The 21,082-nt window shown below is 40.5% G+C and overlaps 1 long non-coding RNA gene across 3 annotated transcripts in view; it reads right to left on the bottom strand.

The window, feature by feature from the left end:
• LOC144311225 (uncharacterized) overlaps positions 1-21,082 on the bottom strand; it is a 165,500-nt gene that overhangs the window by 68,254 nt on the left and 76,164 nt on the right. The gene's annotated exons all lie outside the window — the stretch shown is intronic.

Below are 21,082 nucleotides of genomic sequence, written 5' to 3'. Positions count from 1 at the left end.
ACATCAGCTTCCACTTGGATCTACATCTGGGTGACTGGTGTCCTTAAAACCAATCTTGGGGGGCAGCCCAGGTGGCTCAGCGGTTTAGGACTGCCTTCAGCCCAGGGCCTGATCCTGGAAACATGGGATCGAGTCCCATGTCTGGCTCCCTGCATGGAGCCTGCTTCTCCCTCTGCCTGTGTCTCTCTGCCTCTCTTTCTCTGTGTTTCTCATGAATAAATAAATAAAATCTATAAAAACAAAACAAAAAAACAATCTTGGTCCCCGGAGACCTCACCTGATCTGGTCCCCTACTGGGGGAATCAGATTTACTGGCCACACTCCCAATACACTTTAGAAGGTGTCATATTTCCAGTTTGTTTAATAGTAAGAACACATCAAAAATGATGTGTTGATTCTGAATTCAGTAGGCCAGAAATTATTTTTTTTATTTTTTTTATTTTTATTTTTTGGAGTTCGATTTGCCAATATATAGCATAACACCCAGTGCTCATCCCGTCAAGAGCCCCCTCAGTGCCCATCACCTGTCACCCCAACCCCCCACCCACCCTCCTTTCCACCACCCCTTGTTTGTTTCCCAGAGTTAGGAGTTTCTCATGTGCTGTCACCGTCTCTAATTTTTCCTACTCATTTTCTCTCCTTTCCCCTATAATCCCTTTCACTATTTTTTATATTCCTCGAATAAGTGAAACCATATAATGTTTGTCCTTCTCCAACTGACTTACTTCACTCAGCAGAATACCCTCCAGTTCCATCCACGTGGAAGCAAATGGTGGGTGTTTGTCATTTCTAATGGCTGAGTAATATTCCATTGTATGTATAGACCACATCTTCTTTATCCATTCATCTATCGATAGACACCGAGGCTCCTTCCACAGTTTGGCTATGGTGGCCATTGCTGCTATAAACATTGGGGTGCAGGTGTCCCAGTGTTTCATTGCATCTGTATCTTTGGGGTAAATCCCCAACAGTGCAATTGCTGGGTCGTAGGGCAGGTCTATTTTTAACTCTTTGAGGAACCTCCACACAGTTTTCCAGAGTGGCTGCACCAGTTCACATTCCCACCAACAGTGCAAGAGGGTTCCCCTTTCTCCACATCCTCTCCAACATTTGTTGTTTCCCGTCTTGTTAATGTTCCCCATTCTCACTGGTGTGAGATAGTATCTCATTATGGTTTTGATTTGTATTTCCCTGATGGCAAGTGATGCAGAGCATTTTCTCATGTGCATGTTGGCCATGTCTGTCTTCTTTGGTGAAATTTCTGTTCATGTCTTTTGCCCATTTCATGATTGGATTGTTTGTTTCTTTGCTGTTGAGTTTAATAAATTCTTTATAGCTCTTGGATACTAGCCCTTTATCTGATATGTCATTTGCAAATATCTTCTCCCATTCTGTAGGTTGTCTTTTAGTTTTGTTGACTATTTCTTTTGCTGTGCAGAAGCTTTTTATCATTATTAAGTCCCAATAGTTCATTTTTGCTTTTGTTTCCCTTAAGGCCAGAAAATCTAAAGAGAAGGTGAGGAAAAAGGAAGAAAGGCTTCTGTCCATGGATTGGTCAATATTGATAAATCTTAATAGAAGAGGTTTGGACAGATGCATATTTGTTACAGTGCATTGCTGTTTAATCAAAGGAAGAGCTGAGGTTCTCTAAAGATAAATTATTATAGGGGGAAATGGATGCTGTCCCCTTAAGCATTATCCTTGGCTTGTGAGAGGGAGACGGAGGAGGTGTAAATGATAGACAGTTCCCCAGCTCTCCACTGGAAGTCAGAAATAGTGCCCAGGAACCACAGTGTTCCAAACCACAAAACACCTTCATAAAGACATTCAATGGAATGTGCTCGGGATTTTTTTTTCACAAAAATGATAAATTGCCAAGTCCCTGGCTCCAGCTCTTACTAGGCACTATTTTAACACTTCCTGTCCTTGAACCAAGCTACCCTGGGTTTTGTGTAGCATTCTTCTCCAGATGCCTTAAAGACCGCTTCATCTTGGCCCCTCGCCTCAGGCATTCCTCACAGGCTTCAGCTCTTCTCAGTGGGGCCATTTAGTTCCCAAGCCTATTTATTTTACAACAATTCATGTTCACATAAGTAGCTTATAAAGAAAGCCACCTTTACCAAATGGCAGAACTGTCACGTGTCCAAATGTCTCTCGTGTTTGGAGAAGCAGTTACTGCCTGGGCCCCTGGGGCCCTTGAGGTCACAAAGTTAGACTTTTAGGATTCTAAATTGTTCCAATATACTAAGCTCACTGAGAACAATGGCTTTTGGCAGATTTTCTTCTGGGATTTTTGCAAACATTATTTATTCTGTGTATTAGTTTCCTACAGCTACAAATTACTATACACTTGGTGGCTCAAAACAGCAAAATTTATTTTCTCACAAGTACACAATCAAGGCACTGGAAGGGCCGTATTCCCTCTGAGGCTCTTGAGAGAATCCTTCCTTGCCTCTTCCAGCTCTCAGTGGCTGTTGGCATCCTTTAGCTTCCAATATTTGCCTACGTGCCTCCTCTCCTTCACGTGATTCTTCTCCTCTTCTATCTCTTATAAGGACACTTATCATTGGATTTAGGTCCCATTCAGGTAATGTAGGATGTTCTCATCTCAAGATCCCTAATGTAATTATACCTGCAAATATCCTTTTTCCAAATAAAGTAACATGCACAGAATCTGGGTATTAGAACATGAACATATCTCTTTGTGGGCCACCATTTAACTCACTACACCCCACATTTCTGATGAAAATTCTCCACAGACAACTGACACTCTCCTATTCACAATGGATGTCAAATGGCCATTTTAAACACAATGCAGATCTGGTACCAGATTGCCATAGTATGCTCTGTATGTTCATGGAGAAAAGTGTATGTGATCTTTGCAGATAAAATCAGCTAGAGATGTTGGTGGCTCTGAAACTGGGACAGGTTAACCAAGAGCTATCTGTGGGGAGCAACAGAGTTTTCCTAATGAATCTGGCTTTTTTCAAAGTCTGGGTGAAGGCTAAGACTTCTCCACAGCCATGTTTAGTTTCATCCCAGGCCCAAGTCAACATTCAGAGGCCTCTTCCTTCCTATCATTTCCTCCACTATTGAAGTTCAAAACAGATCTCTGCAACACTTTTTTCTTGGTAATCACTAGAACAAATAGACTAAAAATCAGTACAGCTACAGAACATTTGGCCAAAATGGATTTTGGACAGAAAACTCCCCATTAGGGCCTCTGCTGACTCTCTGTGTGTGATACGTACTGGTCCTCTGTTACTCTGAATTCTTACTATGTAGATTGTCTGCTTCCTACACTTTTGGAATGCTGACTCTGAAAAATACATGGAAAACAATCTTTTCCATCCATTCATTCTACAGATCTATATGAAACAGCTCATTTATTGAGTACTTATGACATCATGGAGGGTTAAAAGATGAATCAGAATAACACCGAATACTGTACAAAGACATACAAAGTGCTTTCCGGCCTGTGATCTCATTTGATCCCCAAAACAAACCTGCAAGATTATTCATGAAGGAATAATTCACAAATTATGAAACTAGAACAAAGAGAGGGGAAGGGAGTACCCAATATTCTATAGGTAGTGAGAAGCAGAGCTGGACTGCAATTCAAAACACCTTACCCCTTAGCCTTTCCCTGAGCTTGCAAATAATGCCTTTAAGATGGATATCAGGTAAGGGTCCCAGGAGGAAACACAGCACACTCTAGATGGTGGATATGAAAATATTTTAATGAAAGGACCACATACAGAGGCGTGAGTGTGTTACAGGATTTAACAAGAGCTATCGAAGCATCCAGACAGCAGCAACAAATGGTAAGCCATCACTAGTTCTATGGCTGGAGGAACAGGGGAGGAAGGAGTGTAACTGGAACCTGATGAGAGCTGAACAGTAGAAGGGCTGCTTGGCAGAAGCTGCAGGCTTGGAGGGAGGCAGCTACTGGCAGAGATGCAGTGCTAAAGCAGGGACAGAGAGGGCAGGGCTCTCCTCCCCAATCTTGATCTCCCTACTGGTACCTCTCATGAACTAAAGTCAAATGGAAGCTGGCAGACAAGGGAGCCAGCTGACAGAGTGTTTAAGGATCAGTATTCCAGAACATGGAACAAGGTACATCAAGGTGAAGGCTGGGGTGGTGCCAACAGAGAACCAGCCCAGAAAGATAAAACATGTATGTAAATAATAGGATCCAGATGGGGGAGAATTTCCAAGTTACAGGTGGGGTAGGTGGGTTATCGTGAGCCTGGTAATCAGGGAAACTTTAGTCAAGAGGTGCTGTGGCTGGGTCTTGAAGAAAAGGTAGACTCTAGGAATGCAAAGATAGGAAAAATGGCATTTCCAGGCAGAATGAACAATACAACAAAGGCACACAGACATATGGCATGTGTGGAGTTGGGAGCACATATGTTTGGAATACGAAAACAGGAAGGGGGAATAAGGCTGAAGGTAGGGTGAGCCCTGGATGTGAGGAGCCAGAAATGCTCTGTGAAGGAATTCGACTTTTATTCCCAGGGCGGGGGAGGCGGGGCAGTGGCGTAACAGAGGCAGCTTCTGTCAGGGGGAATATTTAGAGAGATTAAACCTCTAGAGCAGAGAGCATGGAACATAAGGAGGAAGAAGAATAGTGTTTTATGGAAGAAGTGACTGCTGAGAGGCTCCATCTTTTGCTTGAACTAAAACAAGTCAAGTCACCCCAGGAAGATCCTCCCTGGATCCAATCTCCCTTTGCCTTTGTTCCCTAGTCTTAAAAAATCAAGGTCAAGCTCCATTAAAAACTCAGTCAGCTGGGCAGTAAGTTTAGTCCACCAGTGCCAAAATTTAAGGGACAACATTGAAAAAGCAGTAAATTCAATGAGAAACCTAGACAGTAATAGGTATTATAATATCATAGTCAAAACTGAGAGCAGCTGGTTCCACTGCTATGGAGGGGTGGGGAGGGGCAAGGCCTTGCTTCTGATCTTCTTGGAGTAAGATACTTTTATTAGTCCATTGTTTTCTCTTTTTTAGTAGCTACTGGTCTAATATCTTTTGGTAGCCACTTACCTCCTTAAAGCTAAGAGAATCAACACTCTATTCAGAGATTATTTGTTTGCTTTGTTTTGTCCTAATAGAAGTTTGGAATATGTTCCAAACTTATGTTCCAGGTTCCAGGAAGCAAGTCTTTTCCAGATACTTCTATGAGACTCCAAATCTCTCTCAATCTGGTTCCAGCTGATGCAAGTGCTTGCAGAACTCCAAATGGAGGGAAATGAGATAGAGAGTAGAGAGGCTGCAGTGTGCCAAGCCATAGGATGTTGTCAGACAGATACTCATGAGGGAAGAATTATTGCAAAGCCACAGATTCTCACAGAGAAGTTTATCAACTTTGGAAAAATTTGGTTGGTTTTCTGATGCCCGGACTTCTAGAAGGAAGCATAATATAGATATCTTATGCATTTGGGACTATATAAGACACTGACTGAATTGTTTTTCCCTTATCTCATTTAGGTAGGTCATAATGCAGATAGATAAAAGCATGTAGTCTGCAGATGATCCTGCCTTAAGACTCACTAGCTGTGTAATCTAAGACCAGACACATAATCTTTCTGAGCCTCAGATTCCTCATCTGTAAGATGAGCAGGATGATGTTCACGCCATAGTAGAAAGATCAAATGATAAAAGATAAAGTCTGCTGTCCTGGTTTTTCAAAAACTGTAGCAACTTGTATAAGTCATGGTTTGTTATTATTGCTATAATTTCCTGGGAATGTAATTTATCTGATCAGACATGGTGATAATGGACTTTAGGAATCTACTGACTTATCCCTCTTTATCTTGGACTTCAGTCTTTAGACATGTGGAAGATGATGCTATATAATTCACTTCTTCAGATATTGTCTGATTCCCTAGAAAAGTGCTGTGGGACACATGGAGATGAGTAAACACAGTCCCTGTATTTCTGAGGCTTACAGTGGAGTGGACAGAGAGAGAGAGATAGATAGATGTTGAGATTGATAGAGATAGAAATTGTAATGTGGATGTGGATGTAGACGCAGGTGCAGGTATAGCTATAGATATAGATGGAGATAGAGATACAGAGAGGGAATGCCTTCTCTTAGACTGATTTCGTTAATGAGTAGCCTTTGCAAATAAAGCTTTGCTCTCCACTGCTTTGATGACCATGGATACAGCTGTGAGAATGGAAAATGAGAGCTTCACTTAGGCAAGCAAGTTTCTCAACAGTCATGCTTGACTAAGTACTTGCTATGTAATTTCCCTCATAGACATTTGGCAGAAAAGTTCTTAAACCCTTACTGCAAGCAGATAAAAGGTGGTTCCTTAACTATGGATAAGGGAAGCTGTCCCATTTTTGTCCTGGTCAGTAAGGGCAGTATCCTAGAATCTTGGATGTAAAAAGGAAAATCATTTAAAACACTAGAGGACAAAGCCTAATATTTTTACCTTATGAGTTTTTTTCTAGTTTAAAAAACTAACAAGAACAATAACAAAAAGGCTAATTCTTCCTTTTTAGGTTGTGGTGTCATTTGGAAGTACATATCTCAAGGCATGCTTTGGAAACACAGACCTGGCTTTATAGACCCTAAAAGATGATCCATTTCTTTAACAGATGGTATCTAGACTAAAAAATACGAGCTCCAATAGAATTAAGACTAGTTGAAGCACCAATGATAAAAGAATCTGGATTTGTTAAAACATTTTAAGGTCTTTTTATGGGAAAAAAAAAAGGAGAAAAAGACAAGATAAGATTTAGATTTCTGCCCTTCAGCACTTTGATTAACTCCACCTGGAGAAGAAAAGGCTTATAAGGATTCTGAGTTATCCCCAGTGAGATATTATGCACAAAATGTGATTTTAGGTTCTACAGATAAAGTTTCAGTGAATTGTCTCCCATTTGTGCTAACTAGCATGCCAAATGGTGAAGAAAAAATCCAAACATTTACCATTGACTTTGGGATGTTTGGGATGTTCTCTGAATGAAATAATATCTAGCCTGGGCATTCTAGATGCTACAAAATAAAATCAAACATTTGAGGAAGTATAAAGGGGGCAAACATCATGAAGAAAAATCTTTGATACATGTAAGCATTTGGTTCTCAGAGCAGCTTTTTTTTTTCTTTAAGTTATCTCCATGCCAAGTGTGGAGCCCAGCACCAGGCTCGAACTCACAACCCTAAGATTAAGATCGGAGCTGAGATTAAGAGTCAGATACTTGAACTGAGATTAAGAGTGAGATACTTCACTGACTGTGCCACCCATAAGTCCCCATAGAGGAACTTTTTAAGTTGCAATGGTAATTTTTAGAAAGCAAATAAAGTTGGGGGTACGATGAGTGATGAACAAAGAGTGCTGAATGAGTAGACACAAAAAATAGCCATTTTAAGCACTTAGGTGTATCTCTCTTGTCCCCTCTCCTGCCCCATGGACATATCAGGGATTGCCCTCTTGGTGAAGAGTGCTGAAATAATTACACAAAATATTCTGACTGAGAGAACACTTAGAGATCATCTAGTCAAAGGTTTGTAAAGCTCTTTTTTAAATTATTTTTAGCTATGGACAATTTTCCTCAAATGAAACCTTGCATGAAAGCCACATATGTATATGAAATCAATCAAAATGGAGCTTCTCCAGTTGAACAGGGTCTGGGAGCCCCCATTCAGGTTATCCTCACCTCTGCAGACAGCAGGACACTATGACATACATTTTGAAAACCATACATCTCCCCCATTTTATTCATGTGATATCATGACAGTCAGAGCCCAGAGGGGCGATGTGCTGTACCCAAGACCATACAGTAAGCTTGCAGCAAAAATAAGAATGCTGCCCTATCTTCCCAGTTCCTCACTGTGATTTCTTCCCACTGATTCAGTCTGTGCCAGTCTAATCATTATTATTTTTATTTATTTATTTATGATAGTCACACAGAGAGAGAGAGAGAGGCAGAGACACAGGCAGAGGGAGAAGCAGGCTCCATGCACCGGGAGCCTGACGTGGGATTCGATCTGGGGTCTCCAGGATCGCGCCCTGGGCCAAAGGCAGGCGCCAAACCGCTGCGCCACCCAGGGATCCCCAGTCTAATCATTATTATGAGGCTTATTTAAATTTTCTTGTGGAAATATTTCAAATGTCCCACATAAATTTTAAGCAAGTGTTTGAGTGTCTGAGTCATTTTTTTTAAACTGGATCCTTCCTTTGGAGGCTCATGCAAGGCTCTCTCTTCAAGCTTCTCTTGGATACACAAAATTACCAGCTGCCATTTTTAACAAATGACATGCATACCTCCAACTGTGATAGCACAGGAGTGGGAACTGATATTTTCAGATGGGGCATATTCCACTTTTTACCCCAGTAAAAGGCACCAAAAAAACCCCAGATATAATCTCTAAACCTCAGTCTTATCTCAATCGAACCAAGAAAAAGGAAAGTATGAACTTTCTACTTCAAAATCATGAACTGCTTCTACTTTCATTATTTTCCATGTCCCATGATCATCTTCAAGTTGAGTTGTGAACTAGTTACTAAAATCACCTGCAAGCAGGTGAACAGCTGGAGATTCTACTATTAAAGAACCTAAATAATTGGCAGACTAGACAGTCATACCCAGGATGGTCAAGGATTTATAATTGCTTTGAAGAAATATTTCTTGGTCATCTGCTCTACACTGTTATCTTCTCTAAACAAGAAATTCCCTGTAAATGAGCTTTCATACTAAACAACCCAAGAAAGATTAGATGGGAGAGAGGAGATGATCATATTAATACTTGAGGCCCCCCGTCATTTTAACCATCTGAGTGACGAGACTGAAGCTCCCACTCAGCGTAGTAAGAAGGGACCCCATTGTGACATTGGGTCACAATGCACAATTCCAGACCACGACTTTGTCAGGATATCCATCTTGTCTTTTATCATGACCTGAACATTGAGACTAAAGGAAACATGACAAGAGACCTGTATCAACAAAGGTTCTCCAGAGAAACAAAACCAATAGGACATACTTCTTTATCTACCTACTTATTTATTTTAAGGAATTGTTTCACATGATTATAGAAGCTGAAGGTTCCCAAGACCTTCAGGCCAAAGGCCTGGAAACCAGGAGAGCTGATAGTGTAAGTCCCAGTCTGAGTCTGAGTCCAAAGGCAGGAGATGACTGGTGTCCCAGCTTGAAGACCAGCAAGCAGAGAAAGTGAATTCTCTCTTACTCAGCCTTTTTGTTCTTTTCACGCCTTCTGAGGGCCTCAGCCCACATACTGGACGACAATCTGCTTTACTCATTCTACTGATTCAAATGTTAATCTCATCCAGAAACACTTTTGCAGATACACCCCAGAATAATGTTTAACCAGGTATCTGGGCGCCCCATGGCCCAGTCAAGTTGACATATACAAGCAACCATCACAAAGCCTAAGGAATAAGGAAGGTCCTCTGCAGGTGTGCCCCTGAAAGCTTATCAATACAGACAGACTGGGGTTCATCTCAGCAGGTGTCCACCTTACAGAGCCTATTTTGGAGTCCACCATGTCCCTGGATGAGGCCACTGTGACAACTCCTAGAATTGACTCTAATATCCCTGTTGAATGAAGCCATTGTCCTTATGGGAAGAAATATAGAAAGGATAAAATAATGCTCTAGAGCATTTTTGTTCTTTGGTTCTTTTGCCCTTTTGTTCTTTGGTTAATACATTTGGGGAGATGCGGAGAAGCAAGTTTGGAAACATTTGTGTCTCACGATGATTTGGCAGGAGAAACAGCATGCTCTTTGACAGCTTCTTGACTTGGCTTCAATGGCATAATAAGAGGACACCCGTTTTAGGCATTCATCAGCAAATAAGGTCCCAGGACATGGAGAAGACTCAAAGGCTGATTCTTCTTTAGAACAAGTTGACTACTTGAGGTTATGGAGATTCTAATCATTTCTCCTAAGAAGCTGCTTCAGAATATAAGAGTCAAAAGGGGCCTATCTGCAGTATCTGGCAAGCAAATGTAAGGCAGGAGTACTTTAACAGTCATTTTTAAGAGGATTTTGCTGTCCTGGTTAGTCTGAGTTGGTTTCTTAGGCACATGACTTGGCAAAGATCCATAATTCACTTATTTTCCTAACTTGCTTCAGGCAATCATAATTTTCCATTGACCTAGAATTTCTCCAGCCCAACAGAGGACCAGGGAGCCTGAAAGGCAGCTGAACTGAAATACAGGTGATGCTTGTATAACACGGGTTTGAATTGTACATCTCCACTTATACATGGGTTTTTATTTTAATTTTTTTGATAAATACAGGACAGTACTAAAAATGCATTTTCTCTTCCTTATGATTTTCTTAACATTTTCTTTTCTTTAGCTTACTTTATTATAAGAACATAGTATATAATACACATAACATACAAAATGTGTGTTAATTGACTTTATGCTGTCAGTAAGGCTCTGGTCACAGTAGGCTATTAGTAGCTAAGTTTGGGGGGAGTCAAAAGTTATATACAAGTTTTTGATGGCACAGGGGCAGGTGGCACCCCAACCCCCTCGTTGTTCATGGGTCAACTGTACTATCCCTTTAATGCAGCATTACAACATATATTTAGACAAGGATTCTCTCTACTTAGTAAATAACAGATTTTTGGCATAACTCATCCCTAAACCACTTGTCAAGAAACTGTGGTAAAAAAAAAAAATCATCTCAAAACGAGCTTAAATTGACAATGTAAAACAGAAATTATAAAGTCAGTGAAAAGTCTTTCTACTGTGGAAAAACAGCTAGGTCTTTGGTTCTAAACCTGGATGTAAGTGAAAAATCAGAATATTAATTGTCTGAAAGGATTACCCTGCCTCCCTCCTCCCTTTTCTTGACCTCCTCAGTATACTCACAAAGGAAATGGCATGTTTCTGCTGGATTGGATGATTTGGGGAACAAATCTGAATTATAAAGTGTTATGGGCTTTTGGAAGAAAGAAGGTGCTGTCAGAATAAAAGATGTTGTTCTTAACTTTTTCCATGGCACTTGTATATAAGTCCACAGTCTGTGACCTGTTTCATAGTTGGCTGACTACTCTCTCCCTCCCCCAACCTCCACCCTCTTATTAAACAAAAGACTTGCATGTTCTGGGAAGTGTTGGCAATGTGGCCATGCCACTGTCATCCAGGCTGTGCTGTGATGCGGTGAAAAGAGCCCCCGGTTGGAGCTTGAGAGCAGTTCTGGCCACTGCAGAGTGTGTGTTCAACAGGCTCCGGACAAGGGTCACCCCAGCTGCCTGTGTGGGTCGGTGCGGGTGGAGGGTGGCAAGAGACAGCTGCTCTTCCGTGCTGCAGCGTCCATCACAAATGCTGGAATATATTCTCTTCCCCTTCCCCCCACCAAGACTCCCTGGCTCTCTACTCTCTGTCAGCTACTTCTCTCTTCTTCCATCTGTAACCAACATATCTCTGCTGAACTCCATTTCAGATTCATTCAACAAATATTTACTAAGAACCTTCCATGTAAGCTACCACTCTTCACCACACCTCCATCCACCCTTCATCCTCACTTCTCTCTCAGAAACGGCTCCGGACAAGGATACCTGTTTATCTTTAAACTAGTTTCCAGTGTTCTTCGTGGCAGCTGAGAGTGCTGATCCCTACACGTCTCACAAAATTTGCTCATCCTATGCTTTCCTTAATAACCCTCTCTCATGTATTTGTTCCTTTCTCTGATATCCCCTTTCTTGGCTTCTTTCCTGTTCCTTGTCTTTTATAGACATTCAATGTTGTTATGTCCCAAAGTGACATTCCTAACCCTCTTCTAAATCTACACACTGCCCTAAATTATTCACGTCTTCTTAGAGCTTCAGCCATCATCTACAATGCAGAAATCCAGAGGGATACATTTCTAGCTGAATCTCTCTTCTGAGCTGCAGGCATATTTAGTCAACTGTTTGCACAATACAACCACCTGTTCCAGTTACTATAGCTGCATAACAAGTCATCCTAAAACTTAATGGCATAGAAAAACTATTGGTTGGGTCAGGAACTCGGGTCACAGCAAGACCACTGTTTCTGCTATAGGATGTCTTGGCTTCATCTGGGGAGGACTTAAAGGCTTGAGTGATTTAACAGCTGAAGGATGGAATCATCTGGAAGCATCTCCACTCATATGTCTAGTGGTTGATACTAGTAATGATGTGTATCTCACGAATAAATAAAATCTTAAAAAAAAAATTCCAGCTCCACACCTGTTCGAGCAGAGTACAGAAAATATACAAGAGCAATGGAGAAGACATTATAGGGACATAGGTATTGGTTAAGCCAATGGACAGAGCCATTTAAAGAATGGAATGAGTCACCAGCCTGGGTGGCTCAGTGGTTTAGCGCCACCTTTGGCCTGGGCGTGATCCTGGAGACCCAGGATTGAGTCCCACATCGGGCTCCCTGCATGGAGCCTGCTTTTCCCTCTGCCTGTGTCTCTGCTTCTTTCTCTCTGTGTGTCTCTCATGGATAAATTTTAGAAAAAAGAAGAATGGAATGAGTCACTTGCCTTAGGAAGAAATGAATTTTCTCTCCTGGCTTATTCAGCCATTAGTTAATCAGCAAATTCTATGAAAAAATTAAAAATTAGTGAAATGTTGGATTGATACCTTATTGTTTCAAGATTTCATAATAAAATTCCATGAAGATTCCCCACAATTGCTGGACAGCACCTCGGCTGCCCTGTTTGGGTTCTAGAGGAGATTAGACCTAGAAAAGCCATGTCAGCAGGGGAAAAAATTAGTGTCCTTCAGTTGGTGTGAGGGTAAATACTGTAAGTGTAATTGTGCCACACACAAAAGAGAACCCAGAAAAATGTATATTCTACAGCTCCTTGAATTTGAATCTTCACCAATATCTGGAGCCTATACATGAGAATTATCTGAACCTATTCTTTTCAAATTCAGAATCACGTTTGTTTCCATCTCCAAAAGTGTGCATCTGTCCTCAGGCATATCCCTGCAGTATTCACACTAGAGATATGTTGATGGGTCAACAGAAGAAGGAGGCAGGCCAATAAGAATGAGCACACAGGAAGTTAGAAAAACTGGCAGAACAAGTACAGACACATCACAATCTTGTGTCCTTAAAATCCTCAACACATTCTTGTAGGGAACAGTGTTGAATCAACTGGACCAAGAACCTGTGTGCCTCTTGTTATGGAGTCATCTGATGTGCAAGAAGTTGGCTTCATAACTTAGACCCACAACCCACCACTATGCCCAGAGATTGACATAAGAATTTAAACCGTGTTTAAAGTGGGAATACAATCACAGGATTTCAAAGCTAAAGAGGAAATAGCTAAATATTTAATTCAATCACTTTACGTTTAAGTTTCAATTTAAAGGTTACTTTCTCAAATGAACTTTTTCTAGATTTCTGGACCAGAATAGGTCTCTAGTTATATGCTCCATGACACACTGTACTTATATTTTATAGTACGTAAAACAACTATAATTAAAAAGTAGATCTGTAATAATTTGTGCAATGTCTCTATCCCCAACAATCTTTATGTTTCAAGAGAGAAGGGATTGTGTCTCTTTGCTAGCCCATGTATCCCCATATTCTCATCAGAGTGCCTGACACTTAGTAGATGCTGGATAATGTTTGTTTAATTATTAATTAATTATTAAATAAAAGTTAAGCTCAGATAAATTAACAAAGAAAAACTAAGTGAATATCACAGCCCCAGCAAACACTTCACTCCCAGCTCCCAGCTATAGCTTGGGAACAGAGATAAAATGAAAGAGAATCAAGGATGTTTATCCATCACCTTGGGTTTCCCGAAAAATCTAAGAAATAACAAAGTATGTGCATTTCATCTCATCTCTGGATATTTGCCATATTTTCTACCTGACTCATCCAATAAGTATTTTCAGGGTCTTCTAGAGTCAGACACAGAGTTAAATGCTGGAGATACAAACTGAACAAAAAGCAAAGATGTTATTTCATCTTGCTTGCTTACATCCAGTCTGCAGGAGCAGTTTGTAATTTACAAAATCTATTCACAAGTTAAAGCTTTCATATTGCCTCCTATGTCTAGAAGTCTGTAGAAAAATACCCAGGAGGTACTCAATAAATGGATCCTCTGACATAACCCCAACAGCCAGTGTAATAATCTTTAGGCCTCTCATAGGTGGGGTTACCCCAGAAGCAGAGTGTGAGACAAGAATATGAATGCCAGGGGTGTAGGAAATGGGACAGAGAGGAAGCAAATAAATGGTGCACCACCAAGCAAGATTCTTCCGTGGGCAACTGGGGATCAGTCCTGCTGGGGAATTCTGGAAAACCACATAGAACACATGTGAGCTATCACATGAAGGGCAAGGGAATCTGAATATTTATCTGGCATCTCCCAGGTGGTCATTGGCAGAGGACTGCTTCCAGGGGATAAGGCAGGCATATGGACAAGGTACTGACAGTATCAGCTGCATTTTCACCTCTAGTCAAAGTCTCCCAAATGTCCTAAAGTTGAGCTTTGGTTTTCCCTCTTTACCTTCTCTGTTTCTATTCTCCTCTCATCACTCCTGCAGTACTACAAAACTGGCTGGTTCCTGGTACAAGAATGGAAGACAAGCCTCTGGTGCAGGGATTTCCTGTGCTCAATGGGTGAAAATGATTGTGCAAGGGGATGTGTGGGAGCCATGTGGGTACAGCCCATTATCTTCATACCCATTCTTTGTACAGCAGCACAGAGATTAACTGTGTAGATCAAACCACATCACTCTGAGAATAAATCCCTATAGGATTTGGCTCCAGCCAACCTGTCTGACTTCATCTCCTATAACTTTGTCCTTGCTCACTCTGCTTCAGCCTCACTGGCCTCCTTTCTCTTGCTTGAGCACACCAAACTTGTTCCTGCCATAGACTCACTCACCTGTGCTTCCTCTGTCTAGAACATACCTCCAGGTCTTAACATGGCCAGGTGCTTGCCCTAATTTATAGCACGGCTCAAGTGTCACTTCTCCAGATGAGATGGCCTTAACTATCTCCTAGTCATTACCTACCCATCAATCCTGCTGAATGTTCTCGATAGGACTTTATCACTTCCAACATTTTTCTTAATGCTTCTTTGATCATGGTTTATTCCCCACATACACCCAAATGAGACTGTAAGCTCCTCAAAAGCAGGGACTTTGCTCCCTTGTTCCTGAAATCTTTAATGCCTGTTCATTCATGAATATCTATTAAATGTGACTGTGCCCTAGGTCACTGTCCCTGCTGGAGCACACTAGAGAGTGAAAAGCAATGCAGGAGTCTAAGAATATTCCTACAGAAATTCCTCTGTCTGACTTTTATCAGCCTCAATATTCTCCTTTGAAATCAGTTTGCTATATGTTGCTGTTTACTTTGACACAGGATAATTGTATTATTCAGGAACAAGGATTCCCACTTTCATGTCTCCTGTGCAACATAGTACTGGAAGCTGTAGACAGAGCAATTAGCCAATAAGTAAATAAATAAAATATATGGCATGCAAATTGAAAAGGAATAAGTAAAATGATCTCTGCAAACACCATAATCTTATACATAGAAAACCCAAAAAATTCCTAAGAAATATTGTTATAACTAATAAACTGAGCAAAGTCGTAAGATACAAAATCAACATTAAAAAGTAAGTTGTAAAAAAAAAAAAAGTAAGTTGTATTTCTACACGTTAAAAATAAACAATCCAAAAAGAAAACAATTTCATTTATAATAGCACATGCACATGCACACAAATATCTAGAAATAAATTTAACTCAGGAGGCAAAGTCTTGTACCCTGAAAACTACCAAAAAGAAAAAAAAATGCTGAAGAAATGAAATACAGACAAAAGGAAGGACAGCCCATTTTCATGGACTGGAAGATTTAATATTGTTAAATATTATCCAAAGCAATCTATAGATTTAATGCAATCTCTACCAAAATCCCAGCAGCAATTTTTGCAGGAAAAAATCCATCCTAAGATTTATGTTGAATCTCAAGAGACTTAGGAGAGACAAAAAAAAATCTTTAAAAAGAAAAGCAAAGTTGGAGGCCTCATAATTCGTGATTTCATAACTTACTATGAAGCTACAGCTATCAAAATAGTGCAGCACTGGCCTAAGACAGACATATAGACCAATGGGATAGAATAGAGAGGCCAGAAATGAATGCTTCCATATATGGTCAAGTGATTTTTCATGGGGGTGCCAAGACCATTAAGTGGAGAGAAGGCAGTCTCTCCAACAAAGGGCATTAGAAAAACTGGAGCTCCACATGCAAAAGAGTAAACACAGGCTCTTATCTTCTACCATATACAAAAATTAACTCAAAACTGGTGAAAGACCTTAACCTAAGAGCTAAAACTCTAAAGCTCCTAGAAGAAAACACAGAAGAAAATCTTCATGACATTGGATTTGGCAATGATTTCTTAGATGTGACACCAAAAGCATAGGCAACAAAAGAAAGTAGTAGATAAAGTAGACTACATACACACAAAAAAGAAAACTTCTATGTATTAAAGGACACAGCAGAATGAAAGGGCAACCCACAGAATGGGAAAACTATTTGCAAGTCATGTGTCTCATAAGGGATTAATATCCAAAGTACACAAAGAACTCCTGCAAGTATGGGGTACCTGAGTGGCTCATTTGGTTAAGCATCTGACTCTTGATGTCAGCTTGGTTATGGTCTCAGGGTCATGGGATCAAGCCCCAAATCAGGCTCTACACTCAGTGGGGAGTCTCTCTCTCTCTCTCTCTCTCTCTCTCCTCCTTCTGCCCTCTCCCTCTCTAAAATAAATAAAATAAATGTTTTTAAAAAATCCTACAAGTCAACATCAAATAAATAAATAAATAAATAACCAGATTTAAAAATGAGCAGAAGACTCTAGTTGATGTTTCCCCAGTATGATATTCAAACGGCCAACAAGCATATGAGAAGATGTTCAGTACCACTAATCATTAGGGAAATACAGTAAGAATACACAGCAAAATACCTCATACTCATTAGGATGATTACTTTCAAAACACACACACACACACACACACACACACACACACACTAACAGATAATGAGTGTTGTAGGAATTTGGAGAAATTGGAGCTCTTGTACACTGTTGGTGGGAATGTAAAGTGGTACAGCCACTATGGAAAAGAGTATAGCAGCTCCTCAAAAAAATAAAATAGTTAACTATGACCCAGCAATTCCTCTTCTGAGTATATACCCAAAAGAATTGAAAGTAGGGTCTTGAGGAGATAGGCATACATCCACATTCATAGAAGCCATTATTCACAATAGTCAAGAAATGAAAGTAACCCAAGTATCCATCAACAGATAAATGGATAAACAAAATGTGGTATATACAGACAATGGAATATTCAGTTTTAGGACAGTAATTCTGTCAAGTGCTATGACATGTATGAATCTTAAAGGCATGCTAAGTTAAATAAGCTCATCTCAAAAAGACAAATACTGTATGATTCCACTTGTATGAGGTAACCAGAGTAGTCAAATTCATGGAGAGAGTACAATTTTGGTTGCCAGGGGCTGGGGACAGGGGGAAATAGGGAGTTGTTATTTAATGGGTATAGAGTTTCAGTTTTGCAATAAGAAAACATTGTGGAGATTGGTTGCACAACAATGTGACTATAATCAGCACAATTGAATTGTACACTTCAAATGGTTAATTTTATGTTATGTGTATTTTACTACAATTAAATTTTTTTAAGTGCAACAATTCACAAGGGAGAAAAGAATCCATATAGCGAATAATTTAGAAATCCTATTAACCCTAGCTTATAAAAGATATAAAGTCAATCCTTAAAATGTAATGACCTCTTTCAGCTGAAAAGCTCTTCTAGGAAGAGTCTTAGAATATTTTCCACTTACACTCTGAGTTCCCCAGCTCTTCAGCAGCTCCCAAAGACTTTTGGACATTTCCTCTAGGAAATCTCTATACCTGCAATGATGTTGAGAAAGAGGACAGCACAAAGGCTTACAAGACAGAGATCTATATGCTTCTTAGAAGGTGTTAAACTGAAGAGTAGCATGTATCATGGGACAAATAAGGGAAAAAGTCTGAAGCTCAAAAAGTAACTCTTTTCTAACATTTATTTAGTTGAGGATATGTTGTGTCCAGAGACCTGTTCTGAGTCAGAGGACTTCAGTTTTAGTCCCAACTCCACCACAAAAGAGCATCCTAAGCTTAGATAGCACCTCATTGTGTCCTTTGTAAAATGAGCAATTGGGAAAAATTACTAAGGGTTCTGCCCACTTCTCCTCAACACACAAGAAAACATGTTAAGCATCTATTTGAAGCAGAGGTTAATCATCTTGCTTGTGTATTCTCGAACTTGTAAAAGAGTAGCAAAGACAATTCAGTATCCCAAAGTCATCAAAGAATGTCTAGAGAAATTTGGCAAAAGCCCCTACGCCCTATAACACCGTTACTACTATCACAAATTCACATTTAACTGTGTGGCAGTAAAGTGAAACCTGGTGTCGCAAAATGCAACCATCTCCCCTCCCCATGGCACATCCCTACTGGGGGTAATTGTCTCTGCACTCGGGGATACAGAAACTTCTTCCAACCACAGAGTGGATCACTGGTGGGGTCACGTTTTCAGGGAAAGAAATTTTCAGCCCCCAGAAACTGCTCCCAGCCTCTGCTAACGTGGGCACTAAGACAGGTCTGTACTCAGGCCCCATCATCAGTGTGCAGGTTTGGCTTGGCTTTGCCCCAGGAAGTCCAGACCGAGCTCAGGGCCTCGCTTCTTACCTGCCCCACCTCCCATTATGCAAACCGCACCATGGAGAGGGCTGAAGAAGCAAATGTGCATTTCTACTTCTTTCTGACAAAAATAAAGGCTCATATCATTTTTTTAGAGTCTCCAGCGAAGTTCTCACATGCTTATCTTATTTAGTCTTCACAAGAATGAGATGAGATAAGTGGTATTTTACCCCTTTTCTTAGACAGAGAAACTCAGACTTGGAGGGTTGCATAGACTGTCACAAATGACAGAACCCAAAAATAGGGCATCTGGCCCAGAGGTCCCTAATGCAAGCAGAGCTCTATCAAGTTCTTGTCTTCAGTCCTGGAGAACACTGCTGCAGGGTCCATCCAACAGTGTTTACTCAATGCCTACTAGACCTCATAGTAGGTGGTCACCAGCTGTTTTTACTATAAGCAAGAAAAGTTTGAATATCAGCTCCACTTTCTTGCTAATTTATAACTTGGGTTGAGTTACACTTTTCTTCATTCATTCAGCAATATTTACTCAGTGCCCTCCATGTCAGGTGCTGCTCTAGGCTCTGGGAACAGAGCAGTGGACAAAATGGGCAACGACATCATTTTAATGGGCTTTACAGTGAAAGCGGAGACAGCAAATAAGATGCATTACCAAAAGAGTTCTGGGGCAACAACTGCCATGAAGAAAATGATACAGAGAAAGGTTATAGAGAACAATTCTGGAGAGGAAAATGCTCATTTGAACAGAATGGTCAGGGAAGTCCTCTCTCAAGAGATGAGATTTGACCTGCAACCTAATTAACAAAAACAATCCAGACATTCCTGGGCCAAGGGAATACAAAGTCCAGAGGCTCTAAGGCAAGATTAATTTGGGATCTGAAACAAAAAGAAGGCCCCTGAGACTAGAGCATAGAGAAGGAAGGGAAGAAATAAGAGAACTAAGCTGGGCCATATTATAGAGGATATGTAGGCCAAAGTAAGGAGGTTGGTTTATTCTAATCAACAGAAAGCCACTAATTTTTTAAGTAGGAGAGTAACATTTTCTGACTTTTATTAACTGCTTATAATGCAACTTTTCTAAGCCTGCATCTCCTCATCTACAAAATTCTTATAATAATAGTAGCTACTTAATAGATTCATCAAGAAAATTCAATTTGGCCAATGACAGATCAATATATAATAGCTACTACTACTATTATTATTATTATTATTAAGAGATGAATGGCATTTGAACATGATGTCATAATAAGGAGCATAATAATCAGAATATACTATACAACACTCATAGCTCACAGTAAAGATGTAAATTTGCATACAGACACACAGATTCCTAGCTGACTTCCATCTGTGAAAGCCACTTGGAAAATCTGGAAGTGCTGACTGCTTTGTGACCCAGCCTTACTCCCTGAGAGAGGTGAAGGAGAATTTAAACTGTTTCAATAGAGATTATCTTGTTCTCTTCCCTCCAACTTTTTCTTTCAGGCTGTGTCTCCAGAACGCCCCTTTGGCTTAGTTTTCCCATCCCCACCCATGGCTGTGGCAAAAACTGTTCACTGTTCACCAAATCATTTCCTCTTCTTCCTGGAGTCACAGCTGGATTGCCTTTTCCAGCTGCCCTTGGTCACTTTGCAGTAACCTGGAGACTAAATATGATCAGAGGTGATTTATACCACTTCCTGGTCAGCCTATCCTATAAAATCCTCCTGCGCTAACACCCTCTGTGCTCTTCCCCCTTACCCTGGCCAGATGTCAATGCCTGGAGCAATGGTGGAAACTATGTATTAAAGATATCAGAACTTTCACAGAAACTGGGTCCCTAACTGATTTGCAGAGCAGAGTCCTCAGGCTTACCTGGAACTATCTGGGACTTGCTACATGTTATAGCAGACTGAATAACAAGTCCAAGGTAATGCAATCCTGCATTCCATTTCTACAGTCTTGTTTTACTAAGAATCTCAAATGTTTGTGACCTAACTTCTGAAAATACATGGTTCTTAATAGAAAGCCTTCAACTGACACTCTGACTCTCACCCTGAAGGGTCTTCTTCTCTTCAACTGACACTCTTCAACCGACCCTGAAGGGTCTTCTCTGTTTTGATGGCATATTTTTTGCTTTCCAGCTGCATCTGTCCATCAGCTTCTCTCTTAGATAGCAGCCTAAAAATTGCTATGCTGGATTTGTATCTAGTTCAGTGATGAGTATCCAGAAAGGGAACACAGAACCTCTATTTAGGGACCTTCAACCATAAACCAAACTCCTTCTTGAAATTATTTTAGGTTCAGCCTACTCTTGTGCTTCCCCCCCCCGGTAGAGCTGTATTTTTGGTATGTCTATCTCCTGCCCAGTGCTCCCGACAGCACATTCAGTGTCTAGTGCA

The sequence above is a fragment of the Canis aureus genome, chromosome 3, assembly GCF_053574225.1.
Source record: "Canis aureus isolate CA01 chromosome 3, VMU_Caureus_v.1.0, whole genome shotgun sequence".
NCBI classification, from domain to species: Eukaryota; Metazoa; Chordata; class Mammalia; order Carnivora; family Canidae; genus Canis; species Canis aureus.
This window is presented reverse-complemented; position numbering and strand designations above follow the sequence as displayed.